Source organism: Choloepus didactylus, chromosome 22, assembly GCF_015220235.1.
Source record: "Choloepus didactylus isolate mChoDid1 chromosome 22, mChoDid1.pri, whole genome shotgun sequence".
NCBI lineage: Eukaryota > Metazoa > Chordata > Mammalia > Pilosa > Megalonychidae > Choloepus > Choloepus didactylus.
The window spans coordinates 31,876,486-31,892,480 of record NC_051328.1 but is presented as its reverse complement, the minus strand read 5'-3'; the positions used below and the strand labels follow the sequence as shown (position 1 = coordinate 31,892,480).

The following is a 15,995-nucleotide window of genomic DNA, read 5'->3' as shown; positions in this document are numbered from 1 at the left end:
CAAAGTGGAGTGTGGTCCTTATGGCTTTCCAAATCCCATTGTCACCCCTCATAAGCTACATTTTTATACAACTGTCTTTGAGATTCATGGGTTCTGGGTTGTAGTTTGATAGTTTCAGGTATCCACCACCAGCTACCCCAATTCTTTAGAACCTAAAAAGGGTTGTCTAAAGTGTGCGTAAGAGTGCCCACCAGAGTGATCTCTCGGCTCGTTTAGGAATCTCTCTGCCACTGAAGCTTATTTCATTTCCTTTCACATCCCCCTTTTGGTCAAGAAGATGTTCTCCGTCCCACGATGCCAGGTCTACATTCCTCCCCGGGAGTCATATTCCACGTTGCCAGGGAGATTCACTCCCCTGGGTGTCTGATCCCACATAGGGGGGAGGGCAGTGATTTCACCTTTCAAGTTGGCTTAGCTAGAGAGACAGGGCCACATCTGAGCAACAAAGAGGCATTCGGGAGGAGGCTCTTAGGCACAACCATAGGGAGGCCTAGCCTCTCCTTTGCAGCAACCGTCTTCCCAAGGGTAAAACCTGTGGTAGAGGGCTCAACCCATCAAACCACCAGTCCCCTATGTCTGTGGTCATGTTAGCAACCATGGAGGTGGGGTAGGCGAATACCCCTGCATTCTCCACAGGCTCCTCAAGGGGGCACTGCATCGTTTTTTTTTTCCTTGTTTTTCTTTTTTTTTTTTTTTTTTTAACTTTCCCTTCTTTTTAAATCAACTATATGAAAAAAAAGTTAAAAAGAAAACAAACATACAATAAAAGAACATTTCAAAGAGACCATAACAAGGGAGTAAGAAAAAGACAACTAACCTAAGATAACTGCTTAACTTCCAACATGTTCCTACTTTACCCCAAGAAAGTTACATAATATAGCAACATTTCTGTGAATTTGTTCCTACTATATCCATCAGAAATTAACAGACCATAGTCATTCCTGGGCATCCCCAGAACGTTAAATAGCTTATCTGTTCTTCTTGGATTATTGTTCCCCCTTCCTTAATTGCTCTCTATTGCTAGTTCCCCTACATTCTACATTATAAATCATTTGTTTTACATTTTTCAAAGTTCACATTAGTGGTAGCATATAATATTTCTCTTTTTGTGCCTGGCTTATTTCGCTCAGCATTATGTCTTCAAGGTTCATCCATGTTGTCATATGTTTCACAAGATTGTTCCTTCTTACTGCCGTGTAGCATTCCATCGTGTGTATATACCACATTTTATTTATCCACTCATCTGTTGAAGGACATTTGGGTTGTTTCCATCTCTTGGCAATTGTGAATAATGCTGCTATGAACATTGGCGTGCAGATATCTGTTCGTGTCACTGTTTTCCGATCTTCCGGGTATATACCGAGAAGTGCAATCGCTGGATCGAATGGTAACTCTATATCTAGTTTTCTAAGGAACTGCCAGACTGACTTCCAGAGTGGCTGAACCATTATACAGTCCCACCAACAATGAATAAGAGTTCCAATTTCTCCACATCCCCTCCAGCATTTGTAGTTTCCTGTTTGTTTAATGGCAGCCATTCTAACCGGTGTTAGATGGTATCTCATTGCGGTCTTAATTTGCATCTCTCTAATAGCTAGTGAAGCTGAACATTTTTTCATGTGTTTATTGGCCATTTGTATTTCCTCTTCAGAGAACTGTCTTTTCATATCTTTTGCCCATTTTATAATTGGGCTGTCTGTACTACTGTCATTGAGTTGTAGGATTTCTTTATATATGCAAGATATCAGTCTTTTGTCAGATACATGGTTTCCAAAAATTTTTTCCCATTGAGTTGGCTGCCTCTTTACCTTTTTGAGAAATTCCTTTGAGGTGCAGAAACTTCTAAGCCTGAGGAGTTCCCATTTATCTATTTTCTCTTTTGTTGCTTGTGCTTTGGGTGTACAGTCTAGGAAGTGGCTGCCTAATACAAGGTCTTGAAGATGTTTTCCTACATTACCTTCTAGGAGTTTTATGGTACTTTCTTTTATATTGAGATCTTTGGTCCATTTTGAGTTAATTTTTGTGTAGGGGGTGAGGTAGGGGTCCTCTTTCATTCTTTTGGATATGGATATCCAACTCTCCCAGCCCCATTTGTTGAAAAGACCACTATGACTCAGTTCAGTGACTTTGGGGGCCTTATCAAAGATCAGTCGGCCATAGATCTGAGGGTCTATCTCCGAATTCTCAATTCGATTCCATTGATCTATATGTCTATCTTTGTGCCAGTACCATGCTGTTTTGGCAACTGTGGCTTTATAATAAGCTTCAAAGTCAGGGAGTGTAAGTCCTCCCACTTCGTTTTTCTTTTTTAGAGTGTCTTTAGCAATTCGAGGCATCTTCCCTTTCCAAATAAATTTGATAACTAGCTTTTCCAAGTCTGCAAAGTAGGTTGTTGGAATTTTGATTGGGATTGCATTGAATCTGTAGATGAGTTTGGGTAGAATTGACATCTTAATGACATTTAGTCTTCCTATCCATGAGCATGGAATATTTTTCCATCTTTTAAGGTCCCCTTCTATTTCTTTTAGTAGAGTTATGTAGTTTTCTTTGTATAGGTCTTTTACATCTTTGGTTAAGTTGATTCCTAGGTACTTGATTTTTTTAGTTGCTATTGAAAATGGTATCTTTTTCTTGAGTGTCTCTTCAGTTTGTTCATTTCTAGCATATAGAAACAATACTGACTTATGTGCATTAACCTTGTATCCCACTACTTTGCTAAATTTGTTTATTAGCTCTAGTAGCTGTATCGTCGATTTCTCAGGGTTTTCTAGATATAAGATCATATCATCTGCAAACAATGACAGTTTTACTTCTTCTTTTCCAATTTGGATGCCTTTTATTTCTTTGTCTTGCCGGATTGCCCTGGCTAACACTTCCAGCACAATGTTGAATAACAGTGGTGACAGCGGGCATCCTTGTCTTGTTCCTGATCTTAGAGGGAAGGCTTTCAGTCTCTCACCATTGAGTACTATGCTGGCTGTGGGTTTTTCATATATGCTCTTTATCATGTTGAGGAAGTTTCCTTCAATTCCTACCTTTTGAAGTGTTTTTATCAAAAACAGATGTTGGATTTTGTCAAATGCTTTTTCAGCATCTATTGAGATGATCAATTGATTTTTCCCTTTTGACTTGTTAATGTGTTGTAATACATTGATTGATTTTCTTATGTTGAACCATCCTTGCATGCCTGGAATAAACCTCACTTGGTCATGGTGTATGATTTTTTTAATGTGTCTTTGGATTCGATTTGCAAGTATTTTGTTGAGGATTTTTGCATCTATATTCATTAGGGAGATTGGCCGGTAGTTTTCCTTTTTTGTAGCATCTTTGCCTGGTTTTGGTATTAGATTGATGTTAGCTTCATAAAATGAGTTAGGTAGTGTTCCATTTTCTTCAATGTTTTGAAAGAGTTTGAGTAAGATTGGTGTCAGTTCTTTCTGGAAAGTTTGGTAGAATTCCCCTGTGAAGCCATCTGGCCCTGGGCATTTATTTGTGGGAAGATTTTTGATGACTGACTGGATCTCTTTGCTTGTGATGGGTTGGTTGAGGTCTTCTATTTCTTCTCTGGTCAGTCTAGGTTGTTCATATGTTTCCAGGAAATTGTCCATTTCCTCTACATTATCCAGTTTGTTGCCATACAGTTGTTCATAGTATCCTCTTATAATTTTTTTAATTTCTTCAGGATCTGAAGTTATGTCACCTTTTTCATTCATTATTTTGTTTATATGGGTCTTCTCTCTTTTTGATTTTGTCAGTCTAGCTAGGGGCTTGTCAATCTTGTTGATCTTCTCAAAGAAACAACTTTTGGTGATATTTATCCTCTCTATTGTTTTTTTGTTCTCTATGTCATTTATTTCTGCTTTAATCCTTGTTATTTCTTTTCTTCTACTTGGTTTAGGATTGGTTTGCTGTTCATTTTCTAGCTTCTTCAGTTGATCCATTAGTTCTTTGATTTTGGCTCTTTCTTCCTTTTTAATATATGCGTTTAGTGCTATAAATTTCCCCCTTAGCACTGCTTTTGCTGCATCCCATAGGTTTTGGTATGTTGTGTTCTCATTTTCATTCGTCTCTGTATATTTAGCAATTTCTCTTGCTATTTCTTCTTTAACCCACTGATTGTTTAGGAGTGTGTTGTTTAACCTCCAGGCATTTGTGAATTTTCTAAGTCTCTGATGGTTATTGACTTCTAATTGTATTCCATTGTGGTCAGAGAATGTGCTTTGAATAATTTCAATCTTTTTAAATTTATTGAGGCTTGTTTTATGTCCCAGCATATGATCTATTCTGGAGAAAGTTCCATGAGCACTAGAAAAGTATGTGTATCCTGGTGACTTGGGATGTAATGTCCTGTATATGTCTGTTAAATCTAATTCATTTATCAGGTTGTTTAGGTTTTCAATTTCCTTATTGGTCTTCTGTCTGGTTGCTCTATCTATAGGAGAGAGTGATGTGTTGAAGTCTCCCACAATTATTGTGGAAACATCAATTGCTTCCTTTAGTTTTGCCAGTGTTTCTCTCATGTATTTTGTGGCACCTTGATTGGGTGCATAGACATTTATGATTGTTATTTCTTCTTGCTGAATTGCCCCTTTTATTAGTATGTAGTGGCCTTCTTTGTCTCTCAAAACATCCCTGCATTTGAAGTCTATTTTATCTGAGATTAATATTGCTACACCTGCTTTCTTTTGGCTGTAGCTTGCATGAAATATTTTTTTCCATCCTTTCACTTTCAGTTTCTTTGTGTCCCTGTGTCTAAGATGAGTCTCTTGTATGCAACATATTGATGGTTCATTTTTTTTGATCCATTCTGTGAATCTATATCTTTTAATTGGGGAGTTTAATCCATTTACATTCAACGTTATAACCGTGAAGGCATTTCTTGAATCAGCCATCTTATCCTTTGGTTTATGTTTGTCATATTTTTCCCCTCTGTCTATTAATATCTTTATTGTACCCATACCGAATCTCTTTAGTACTGAACCTTTCTCCAAGTCTCTCTGTCCTTTCTTTGTTTCTCTGTCTGTAGGGCTCCCTTGAGTATCTCCAGTAGGGCAGGTCTCTTGTTAGCAAATTCTCTCAGCATTTGTTTGTCTGTGAAAACTTTAAGCTCTCCCTCAAATTTGAAGGAGAGCTTTGCTGGATAAAGTATTCTTGGCTGGAAATTTTTCTCACTCAGAATTTTAAATATATCGTGCCACTGCCTTCTCGCCTCCATGGTGGCGGCTGAGTAGTCACTACTTAGTCTTATGCTGTTTCCTTTGTATGTGGTGAATTGCTTTTCTCTTGCTGCTTTCAGAACTTGCTCCTTCTCTTCTGTGTTTGACAGTGTGATCAGTATATGTCTCAGAGTGGGTTTATTTGGATTTATTCTATTTGGGGTTCGCTGAGCATTTATGATTTGTGTATTTATGTTGTTTAGAAGATTTGGGAAGTTTTCCCCAACAATTTCTTTGAATACTCTTCCTAGACCTTTACCCTTTTCTTCCCCTTCTGGGACACCAATGAGTCTTATATTTGGACGTTTCATATTATCTATCATATCCCTGAGGTCCATTTCCATTTTTTCAATTTTTTTCCCCATTCTTTCTTTTATGCTTTCATTTTCCATTCTGTCATCTTCGAGGTCACTGATTCGTTGTTCAACTTCCTCTAGTCTTGTACTATGAGTGTCCAGAATCTTTTTAATTTGGTCAACAGTTTCTTTAATTTCCATAAGATCATCCATTTTTTTATTTAGTCTTGCAATGTCTTCTTTATGCTCTTCTAGGGTCTTCTTGATTTCCTTTGTCTCCCGTACTATGGTCTCATTGTTCATCTTTAGTTCTTTGAGTAGCTGCTCTAGGTGCTGTGTCTCTTCTGATCTTTTGATTTGGGTGCTTGGGCTTGGGTTATCCATATCGTCTGGTTTTTTCATATGCTTTATAACTTTCTGTTGTTTTTGGCCTCGTGGCATTTGCTGAACTTGATAGGGTTCTTTTAGGATTTGTAGACCAATTGAAGTCCTTATCTCTAATTTATCAGATCTACAGCTTTGTGGAGTACACTTTCTCTAACTAACCAGCAGGTGGCGTCCACGAGCCACCTGTTCTCCACAAGCCAGTTCTCCCCTGCTTAGCCTTTTTGGTGAGTGGGGGAGTGAGTCTTGTGGGGTCCAATTGGTGTACCAAGCTTGCGTGTGTAGTTGGTGTTGCCTGCCCTATATATGGGGCGTGTTTCTGGGCAGTCAGGGAGGGGGGGTGGCTCTAACAATCAAATCTCCCTGGTGATCCTAGAGTTTTAAAGCTGTTGCAATAGTCTAATCCTTCAGTTCAGTCCTGCCACAGTTTGTCTCTGCCACTGACCCACAAGTCCTTGGTATTGGCGTATGGCTCCTGAGACTTGCAAGTGGGCCCCTCTTCCAGGCCGTGCACCCCGGGTCCTCTGTTGAGGGATGACTGTGCTATGTCACAGGTGAGTGCCGTCCCCCCAGGGCAGTTCTGGGCTGCTGGGCTGTGTAGGGAGGCTCCCAGTCTGCTGAAATGATGGCTGAATGGGGCTTTGTTAATTCACACTGCTCTACCTTCCCAACTCTGGGATAATCAGCTGAGGTTGCAGGGAAGGCTAATGTCCACGCCCAGTTTTGTGGTGTGTGCCTGTTATTTGAAACACTTCCGTCACACTGGGTTGTCTGGGGCAGCTCTGGGCTATGGGGCTGGCGATGGGCAGGAGTGTTTCCTGTCCACCAGGATGATGGCTGTGAGCAGACACCCCCCTTTTCTTGGGAAGTTGTGGTGTTTAGTGAATTTTCTCAGCCACTGGATTATTGCGTTTTGTCTCAGAGCTCTCCTAGTTCTGCTCTTGACTTGACCTGCCCAAATTGCAAGTCTTTGAAGCTTTCTGTATTGGGCTTCTTAGAGTAATTGTTTTAGAAAAAGAAAAAAGGATTAAAAAAAAAAAAAAAAAAAAGGCCCTCCTCAGAGATCTAATGGGTTATTGAAATGCTAAGAGACAAAGCAACCAGGGCCATTAAGGAAAGGTCCACAGGGCAGAGAGATCAGCTTTTCTTCGGGATTTGCATATGCACCTCAGGGCCTGAGCTCGGGCCTGAGCTCTGCCCTTCCCCCTTCTATGTTCACCAGAACTCCAAAAATCCTCCGCTTTTATTTTGGAGTTTTTCGTGTTGTTTTTTTTCTATGCCTGTCTCCTCTCTGCTGGGCTGGCTGCTCTCAGATTCTCTGGTGTCTGGTCTCAGTCTATCTATGGTTGGAGTTTGGATCAGTAGAATGGGTTTTCGATAAGGGCTGCCACTGCAGTTCTCCCTTCTCCTTCCTGGAGCTGACAGCCCCTCCTCCCCCGGGACTGAGCCTGGCAGGGAGGGGTGCGGGTCCCCTGGCCGCAAAAACTTACAGATTTCGCTGATCTCAGCAGTTCCACGTTTTCATGAGTGTTGTATGAAGTATGCTCAAAGACAGATTGCTCTGTGGTGTCCAGTCCACGCAGTTCCTGGCTTTCTACCTACTTTCCTGGAGGAGTAACTAAAACATACAGCTCACCAGTCTGCCATCTTGCCCCGCCCTCTAAAGAATGAATCTTTAACTATTGAGGCAAATGTGCTACTTTGTTTCATCTGCATTTCCCCAAAGACGGACTGAATCCACTTTTCTTAATTTTTGTTAGTCAGACTTGGCTTTTTACACATTTGAATTACAATGTGAAAGACTGAATTGTGGTTTTTATTTCAATTCATCACATAGTACTTAACATTTGATTATAGTAACCTATGGCAATTTAAATTGTATAGTGATGTACTCATTCTAACCAAGTGTACTACGTGATTATATATTACACTTTTCTTCTTGCTAGTCATCCTAATACAAAGTAAAACATTCTATCAAATCTTTTTCTCTAACCTTAAAACTTTACCTGAGACATTTCCATCATTATATTCATTGCTTGTGAACTTGAACAAATACATGCAACACGCACACAACTGAAGGATGTATAAGATATTGATTTATACTGATTCCCTCACCATTCTAATTTACTTTTAAAAAGACTCACAATGTATTAGCTTCACTGGAATTTATGACATTGAAGTATAGTCTATATAACTATCATATTCAGGAAAATGAAACAAGTTAGGGACTCATCAGTCCTCAGCTAACAGCGGCCTCCTGAATCTGAATCTCATATCTTTCCTCAAAACAATTAAATCAACAAGAAGCAAAACAAAACAACCACAACCTACCAAACAACAACAAATAATCAAACAAAACAATACTCCTTCAGTATTACAGGAGATGGAGGATCCCACCCTGTTCGAGTGGATCAGCTGTCAGCAGAGAAATCAACACCACAGGGGAGCACCAGGGAGATGAAACAAGGGCAGGCTTCAGGGACTCCACAGAGAGCAGTGGAAGGGTAAGGGGCTGCAGGCAAAGACCCCAGCCCCAGAGAGAGGGGAGAGTCAGCTGTGGGGAGAGGTATGTGAGTTTGCGTGTATAAGTGTACATGGGTTACTGTATGTGAGGTCAAGAAGCGTACATGTAAGAAGTGCACATTGCACACTGTGTGTGCAAGTATGTAAGACGCTTTTGGGTATCTGAGAGAGCATGTGAGTGTGTGTGAAAGACTGTGTTCAATGGGCATGTTAGAGTGTGTGTATAAAGAAGGTAAAGTGTGCGTGTTGGCACATACGTGATTGTGCACAAACCTTTAGATGTAGGTTTGAACTGACTTAAAGTTAGTTCCAGTAAAAAAAGGGACTACATTTATTAGTTTTCTGTCAGATTTTTAATTTATTTTTAATGTGCCTATTTCTAAATATGATGAATTAAAATGGTATGTTTGTTATACATAGGCTCAATACCCACCACAACAAATGTTAACTTGCATCCAGGGAAGCTGTAGGGCAGACTTTTCAGGGAGACTTCCCTGGAACCAGAGTGCTTGGATTTGAGGATGGCTTTTGTCAGTTGTTAGCCATGCCATCTTAGCCACCTTACTTAATCTCTCCATGCCTCTCTTTCCATATTTATAAGAAATGAATACTGTTAAGACCCCAGTTCAAAAAGTTTTTGTGAGGATTAACTCAATAGTAATTCATGTTAAGTGCTTAGCATAGAGGCTGATACACAGATTTTTAAAAATAAGACTATTTAACGATGCTTTAGAAGCTTTGTCAGCAGTGTTGGCATAAAAGGCCAAAACAAATGAATACATATTTTCTTCTGTGTATAAGAGGGTAAGGTGTGAGATACATTTGGAAATTTAAAAGATACGTGAATACAAAAGTTTACTGTTTTTTTCTATTTTTTTTTTTTTTTAAGATTCCTGGGGTTACCATTATCCTAACATTTTTATAATTTACCCATAAATTGGCAACTATTTTATAATTTATCCATAAATTGGCAACTATTTCTGGAGTCTTCTTAAGGTGTGGTACTGAAATGGTACACTCTCTAAAAGCACGGACTCCTATTCAGTTTTACTAGAAGGTTGTACCTGCAGGAGGTAGGCTCCATGGATTCCTCCTGGAAAACGGCAGCTTCAGAACACACTCACAGAGCAGAAGCCCACATCTACTTGTACCAACAGAAGTTCCAGCAATCTGAGTAATCACCGTGACCGTCACTCGTCGGTGGCTGGCTGGCTGCTGGGGGTGGGGGTGGGGGTGTGCCTCTGCGAGCAAGTCCCACCTCGAGAGAGCAGACACAGGGAGGCTTGCTCCAGGACCCCTCAGAGTTGGGCATTAGGTTCCAGAGCTGATGTGGATGTAACTATGGACAGTGTCACAGTGTCTGTGCCAAGAGGTCATTTAATCCCCAAACTAAGCCCATTGAGGTTTATTGTCTAAATTCTCCATTTGCGTATCATATTTCATCACAGAGAAAATAGTTTTCTCTGCAAATTGTGTTAAATAAGTAACATAATAATAAGTATTTCAATAGAGGAAACTATGTTTTTCTAATCTATTCCTAAATATGATTACAATTATTTTTTTCTAGATATGACACTGAATTTCAATTACTCTTCAAAATAGGACTACCAGATATAAATATATGAGGGTCATGTTGACAAATTTTTCAAACGAATAAAAAGTTCTTTCTAAAACTCATAATTTATGTGTTCATCCAAAATATATATTGAGCCCTAAACTACGGTGGGGACTAACTTTATCACACTAAATCCAAACTGTTTGTTTCTAAATCTGAAATAGCAAAGATATTCCTTTTTTTATTATTATTGAGCTTGTTCACAAACCATACAATTATCCAAATACCCAAAGTGTACAATCAATTGCCCATGGTACCATCATACAGTTGTGCAACCATCACCACAATTAATTTTTTTTCCAATTTTTAGAACATTTTCATTACTCCAGAAAAGAAATAAAGACAAAAAAGGAACCTCAAATCCTGCCATACCCCTAACCACCACCCCCCTCCATTATTGATTCATAGTATTGGGATAGTACAATCATAGTTCATACTGTGGATGAAAGAATGTTAAAATACTACTAACTGTAGCATATAGTTTGCAATAGGTATATATTTTTTCCTATATGCCCCTCTATTATTAACTTCTAGTTATAGTATCATACATTTGCTCTAGTTAATCAGAGAGATTTCTAATATTTGTACAGTTAATCATGGACATTGTCCACCACAAGATTCACTGTTTTATACATTCCCATCTTTTAACCTCCAACTTTCCTTCTGGTGACATATGTGACTCTGAGCTTCCCCTTTCCACCACATTCACACACCATTCAGCACTGTTAGTCATTCTCACAATGTGCTGCCATCACCTCTGTCCACTTTCAAATGTTTAAGTTCACCCTAGTTGAACATTCTGCTCATAATAAGCAACCATTCCCCATTCTTTAGCCCCGTTCTATATCCTGGTAACTTATATTTCATGTTGTACTGGTTTGGATGTAGTGTGTCCCCCAAAACACCATTTTCTTTGATGCAGTCTTGTGTGGGCAGGAAACATATTGGTTTTGATTTTGTTGGAGACTTTTGATTGGATGTCTCCGTGGAGATGTGATCACTCAACTGTGGGTGAGATCCTTCACTGGATAATTTCCATGGACATGTGGCCCCACCCATTCAGCGTGGGCCTTGATTAGTTTACTAGAGCACTGTATAAGCTCAGACAGAAGGAGTGAGCTTGCTTCAGCCAAGAGGGACACTTTGAAGAATGTGCAGGAGCTGAGAGAGGAACTGCAGTTTACAGAGACATTTTGGAGATGGCCTTTGAAAACAGACTTTGGCTCCAGAGAAGCAAAGAGAGGAAAAACACCCCAAGAGCAACTGAGAGTGACATTTTGGAGAGAAGCTGAAGTGTAGAGAGGAGCATCCTGGGAGAAAGCCATTTTGAAACCAGAACTTGGGAGCAGATGCCAGACACGTGCCTTCCCAGCTAACAGAGGTTTTCTGGACACCATTGGCCATACTCCAGTGAAGGTACTCAGTTGTTGATGCATTACCTTGGACACTTTATGGCCTTAAGACTGTAACTGTGTAACGAAATAAACCCCCTTTTATAAAAACCAAGCAATTTCTGCTGTTTTGCATTCCAGCAGCATTAGCAATCTAGAACACGTCTATGAGTTTACATATTATAATTAGTTCATATCAGTGATACCCTGCAATATTTGTCCTTATGTGTCTTATTCACTCAATATAGTACCTTCAAGGTTTCTTCATCAACCCATTTTTTTAAGATGGTTTTGTTCACACATCATACATTCCATCCTAATTAAACAATCAGTGGTTCCCTGTATAGTCACGTATTTATGTATTCACCACCATCACCACTATCTACGTAAGGACATCTCCATTTCTTCCACAAAGCAGGAAGAAGAGTCAGAGAAGGCAGAGAGACAAAAGAAAAAAAAAGGAAGAGAAAAAAAAAAAAACACAAAATGACATCTAGGAAGCGACAAAAGGAAAGAGCATTAAGTCAAAGTAGAATAAAGAGTCAGACAACATCACCAATGCCAAGAGTCCCATACCCTTCCCCTTTCTCCCCACCCCCCAATATACATTTAGCTTTGGTATATTGCCTTTGTTACATTAAAGGAAACATAATACAATGTTTCTCTTAACTATAGTCTCTAGTTTGCATTGATTGTATTTTTCCCCCAATCCCACCTTATTTTTATTTTTAACACCTTGCAATGTTGACATTCATTTGTTCTCCCTTATGTAAAAACATATTAGTATCTTTTATTATAATCATTGACACCCTAGGATTCACTGAGTTATACAGTCCCAGTCTTTATGTTTCCTCTTTCCTTCTGGTGTCCCACATGTTCCTAACCTTCTTCTTTCAACCATATTCATTGTTATCTTTGTTCAGTATACTTACATTGCTGTGCTACTATCTCCCAAAATTGTGTTCCAAACCTCTCACTACTGTCTTTGCCTTTCTGTCTGTAATGCTCCTTTTAGTGTTTCCTGTAGAGTAGGTATCTTGTTCAGAAACTCTGTCATTGTCTGTTTGTCAAGAGAATATTTTGAACTCTCCCTCGTATTTGAAGGACAGTTTTGCCAGATACAGGATTCTTGGTTGGTGGTTTTTCTCTTTCAGTATCTTAAATATATCACACCACTTCCTTCTTGCCTCCATGGTTTCTGCTGAGAAATCTGCACATAGTCTTATCAAGCTTCCTTTGTATGTGATTGATCGCTTTTCTCTTGCTGCTTTCAGGATTCTCTCTTTATCTTTGGCATTTGTTGATCTGATTATCAAGTGTCTTGGCATGGGCCTACTCAGATCTATTCTGTTTGGGGTATGTTGTGCTTCTTGGACCCCTAATTTTATGCCTTTCATAAAAGATGGGAAATTTTCATTGATTATTTCCTCTATTATTGCTTCTGCCCCTTTTCCCTTCTCTTCTCCTTCCGGGACATCAATGACACATACATTCATGTGTTTTCTGTTGTCCTTCAATTCCCAGAGACGTTGCTCATATTTTTCCATTCTTTTCTCTACCTGTTCTTTTGTGTTTAGGCTTTCAGATGCATTGTTTTCCAGTTCCTGAGTGTTTTCCTCTGCCTCTTGAGATCTGCTGTTGTATGTTTCCATTGTGTCTTTCATATCCTGTGTTGTGCCTTTCATTTCCATAGATTCTGCCAGTTGTTTTTTTGAACTTTCAATTTCTTCCTTATGTAGGCCCAGTGTTTTCATTATACACGTCATCTCTTTTGCCATATCTTTCCTAAACTTCTCGAATTGATTTAGTATTAGTTGTTTAAATTCCTGTATCTCAGTTGAAGTGTAAGTTTGTTCCTCTGACTGGGCCATGACTTCATTTTCTTAGTGTATGTTGTAGTTTTCTGTTGTATAGGCATCTGGTGTCCTTGGTTACCCCAATCAGGTTTTCCCAGACCAGAATCGGCTCAGATGTCAGCAGGAGGCAATAGTATCATGTCTCCCTGAGGGTTTGTCTTAGAAGACTGATGCACCCTGTGAGGCCTCAAGTCACTGTGCTTCTCTGCCCAGCAGGTGGCACCTGTCAGCCTGTTACTCCAGACTGGTGTAAGGAGGTGTGGCCTGTGGCTGTTTTCCCCCAGCCTCTGGGATCTGGTTCTGAATGGAAGGCAGATAGTAGAGTTTGGCACCACCTTTTTTCCTCTTAGCGGAAATGCACCCCCTGGGGAGATATAATTTGCCTTAAAATAGTCTCTCTGACTCTGCTATCTCCACCTTTGTCTGTATCAGAGCACTATGAACTGAAAATGGCTGAGGCTTTCTCCACTGAGGTGAAAAAGGGACAGAAAGCCCCCTTCAGAGCCAGTCTGCGGTCACCCTCAGTTTTGCCTGTTGGCCAGAGATAGCAACCAGTCCTCTGTGCTCCCCCTCCCTCCCAAAGAGGTTCTCTGGCTCTCCAAGGTCAGTCATCACCAAAAACCTCTGTCTGCTTGTTGGGGATTTGTAGTTTGTATTGAGAAGTCAACATTTGTTGATTAAAACCCCGGTTGGAGCTGGAGTGAGGTATATTCACTTGTTCCAAGAGTGCTGCTTTCTACCACAGCAAGATTTTGCAATTTGGGCTGCTGTGGGGGAGGGGCTCTCGGCTAGTGTCTGCAGTTTTTACCTACAGAGTTTACGATGTGATCTTGGCCATTCCTCCCAATCCAGGTTGGTGCACAATGTGTGGACAGTCACAGTTGTCGCCCAGCAGTTATTCCAGATTATTTACTAGTTGTTCCTGGTTGTTTATTAGTTGTTCCAGGGGTACTGACTAGCTTTCACTCCTCTCTATGCTGCCATCTTCTTCTGACTCCCAAGACATTCCTTTTATCTCAATTACTAATGTTAACAGTGTTGATATTAAAGCACTACAGGCAAGATTACTTGGCTACAGTAGCCCAGGTCTTAAAAAACATTTTTAATGAATATTAACAATCATTATTTTAAAAGTTGTTGGGCTGCATAGGTGATATCATTTCCACATTTTACAAAGCAATCGCTTACACTAATGATATACTAATTACTCGAAAGTCCATATTCTTACGGAAAAGAATTACCAGAGATCATATAATGTTTGCTTTCAAAACAGACAAAATGTCTTTTGCTGGACTTTACGGTATCCCACAGATTTTAATACAAAGAAAAATTGGAGTGGGGGTGAGGGATGGAGATGTTTACACAGACTCAAGATAAAGAGACATCTTTTAAAAAGTCACTCCCTGAAAGTGGTAAGATTTAAACAGCAATTTTACTTTCACTCTACAATTTACTTTCGCTCTTCAGTGAATGAATGGGGCTCTGGGTTTCCTTGCCTAGTGGTGAGGTAATGGAGCGGGAGGAGGAAAAGTGGAAAACACGGTAACAGAAATGAAAACATGGACACTGCCATCAACTGTCCTCTTACATCCACAGGAGGAATTGGTAGGAGCCAAGCTTTCTAAACCAGCCATATTTTGAAATGGCCAAGAATGAAGATAGTTAGAGAAGGGGCTGTTTAATGAGTTTTCAAAATAACGAAAGTCACAGTGGGGTACTTACAATAGCGCTGGCCAACCATAGAAGATCTATCAGGAACACTACTTGGATTCTTGTTGAACATGTAGGGAAAACCAAGCCAACAGAGATGCAGTTAGCATCAAGATCGCAAGTGTGATTTGGGCTAAGTGCCTGGAAATAAGAGCCTTTGGGAGTGGGCAAGAGGCGCACTGCTGGGTACCTGCTCCTTCCATTGTGCTCCCCTGAGACATTCCACACAACTTGAAATGCTGACAGATTAAACGGGACATGAAGCCAGTTCACTTGGTCTGTCAGTCACAGGTAATAGGAAAGCATTAAAACATAATGTACTTGATCATTTTTATACCTTCATTAATACTCTGGCCCCAAGTTTTTCCAGAGAAGGAGTTAATTTTTCATTTCCCCCGCAAAGAAAATGGTGATAAATAGCTGAAGGTGTGTATTAGGAAAATAGCAACCAGTTATGTTCCTCTGCCTCTGAAAATGTTATTCAACAGGACAACAAAAGCCAGCTTGATAATCAACTGCACCAGTCTCCGGTTTATTGGCATCTGATGATCAATTTTGCCATTCAGGTGTGCCCTAATCTGTTGAGTTCCATGATATATTTTTTATATATTTATACCCATCTATAATTATAGCAGTATCAACTTTATCTTTTGTGACTTGTGCAGCATGTGTACATATAAATAACCTACTCTTATATCTTCTAAGGTTTATCACTTGAAGTATAAAATACAAAACTAAAGTTGTATTTTTCTTATTTCTACTGTGAATAGCACCCATTTTCCATGGAACAGGAAATAGTGGGAAAAAGGCAGAGAAATGTGTTCATTTCTGACTATACGTATACATATATATTCATATATATTAAAATAAATTTAGGAAAGAGTCATAATAAAATTATGCAAATACATTTTAATCATATATAAAAATTTTTAATTATATATATCAATTTTAAACTGCTGCCAAAAGCCTGAAGATATGCTGGTCAAAATAGAGAAGTGAGATTT

The 15,995-nt window shown here is 39.5% G+C and overlaps 1 protein-coding gene across 6 annotated transcripts in view; it reads right to left on the bottom strand.

Annotated features, from left to right (window-relative positions):
- The window catches only part of CNTNAP4 (contactin associated protein family member 4), a 293,265-nt gene that overhangs the window by 80,701 nt on the left and 196,569 nt on the right, over nt 1-15,995 (bottom strand). The gene's annotated exons all lie outside the window — the stretch shown is intronic.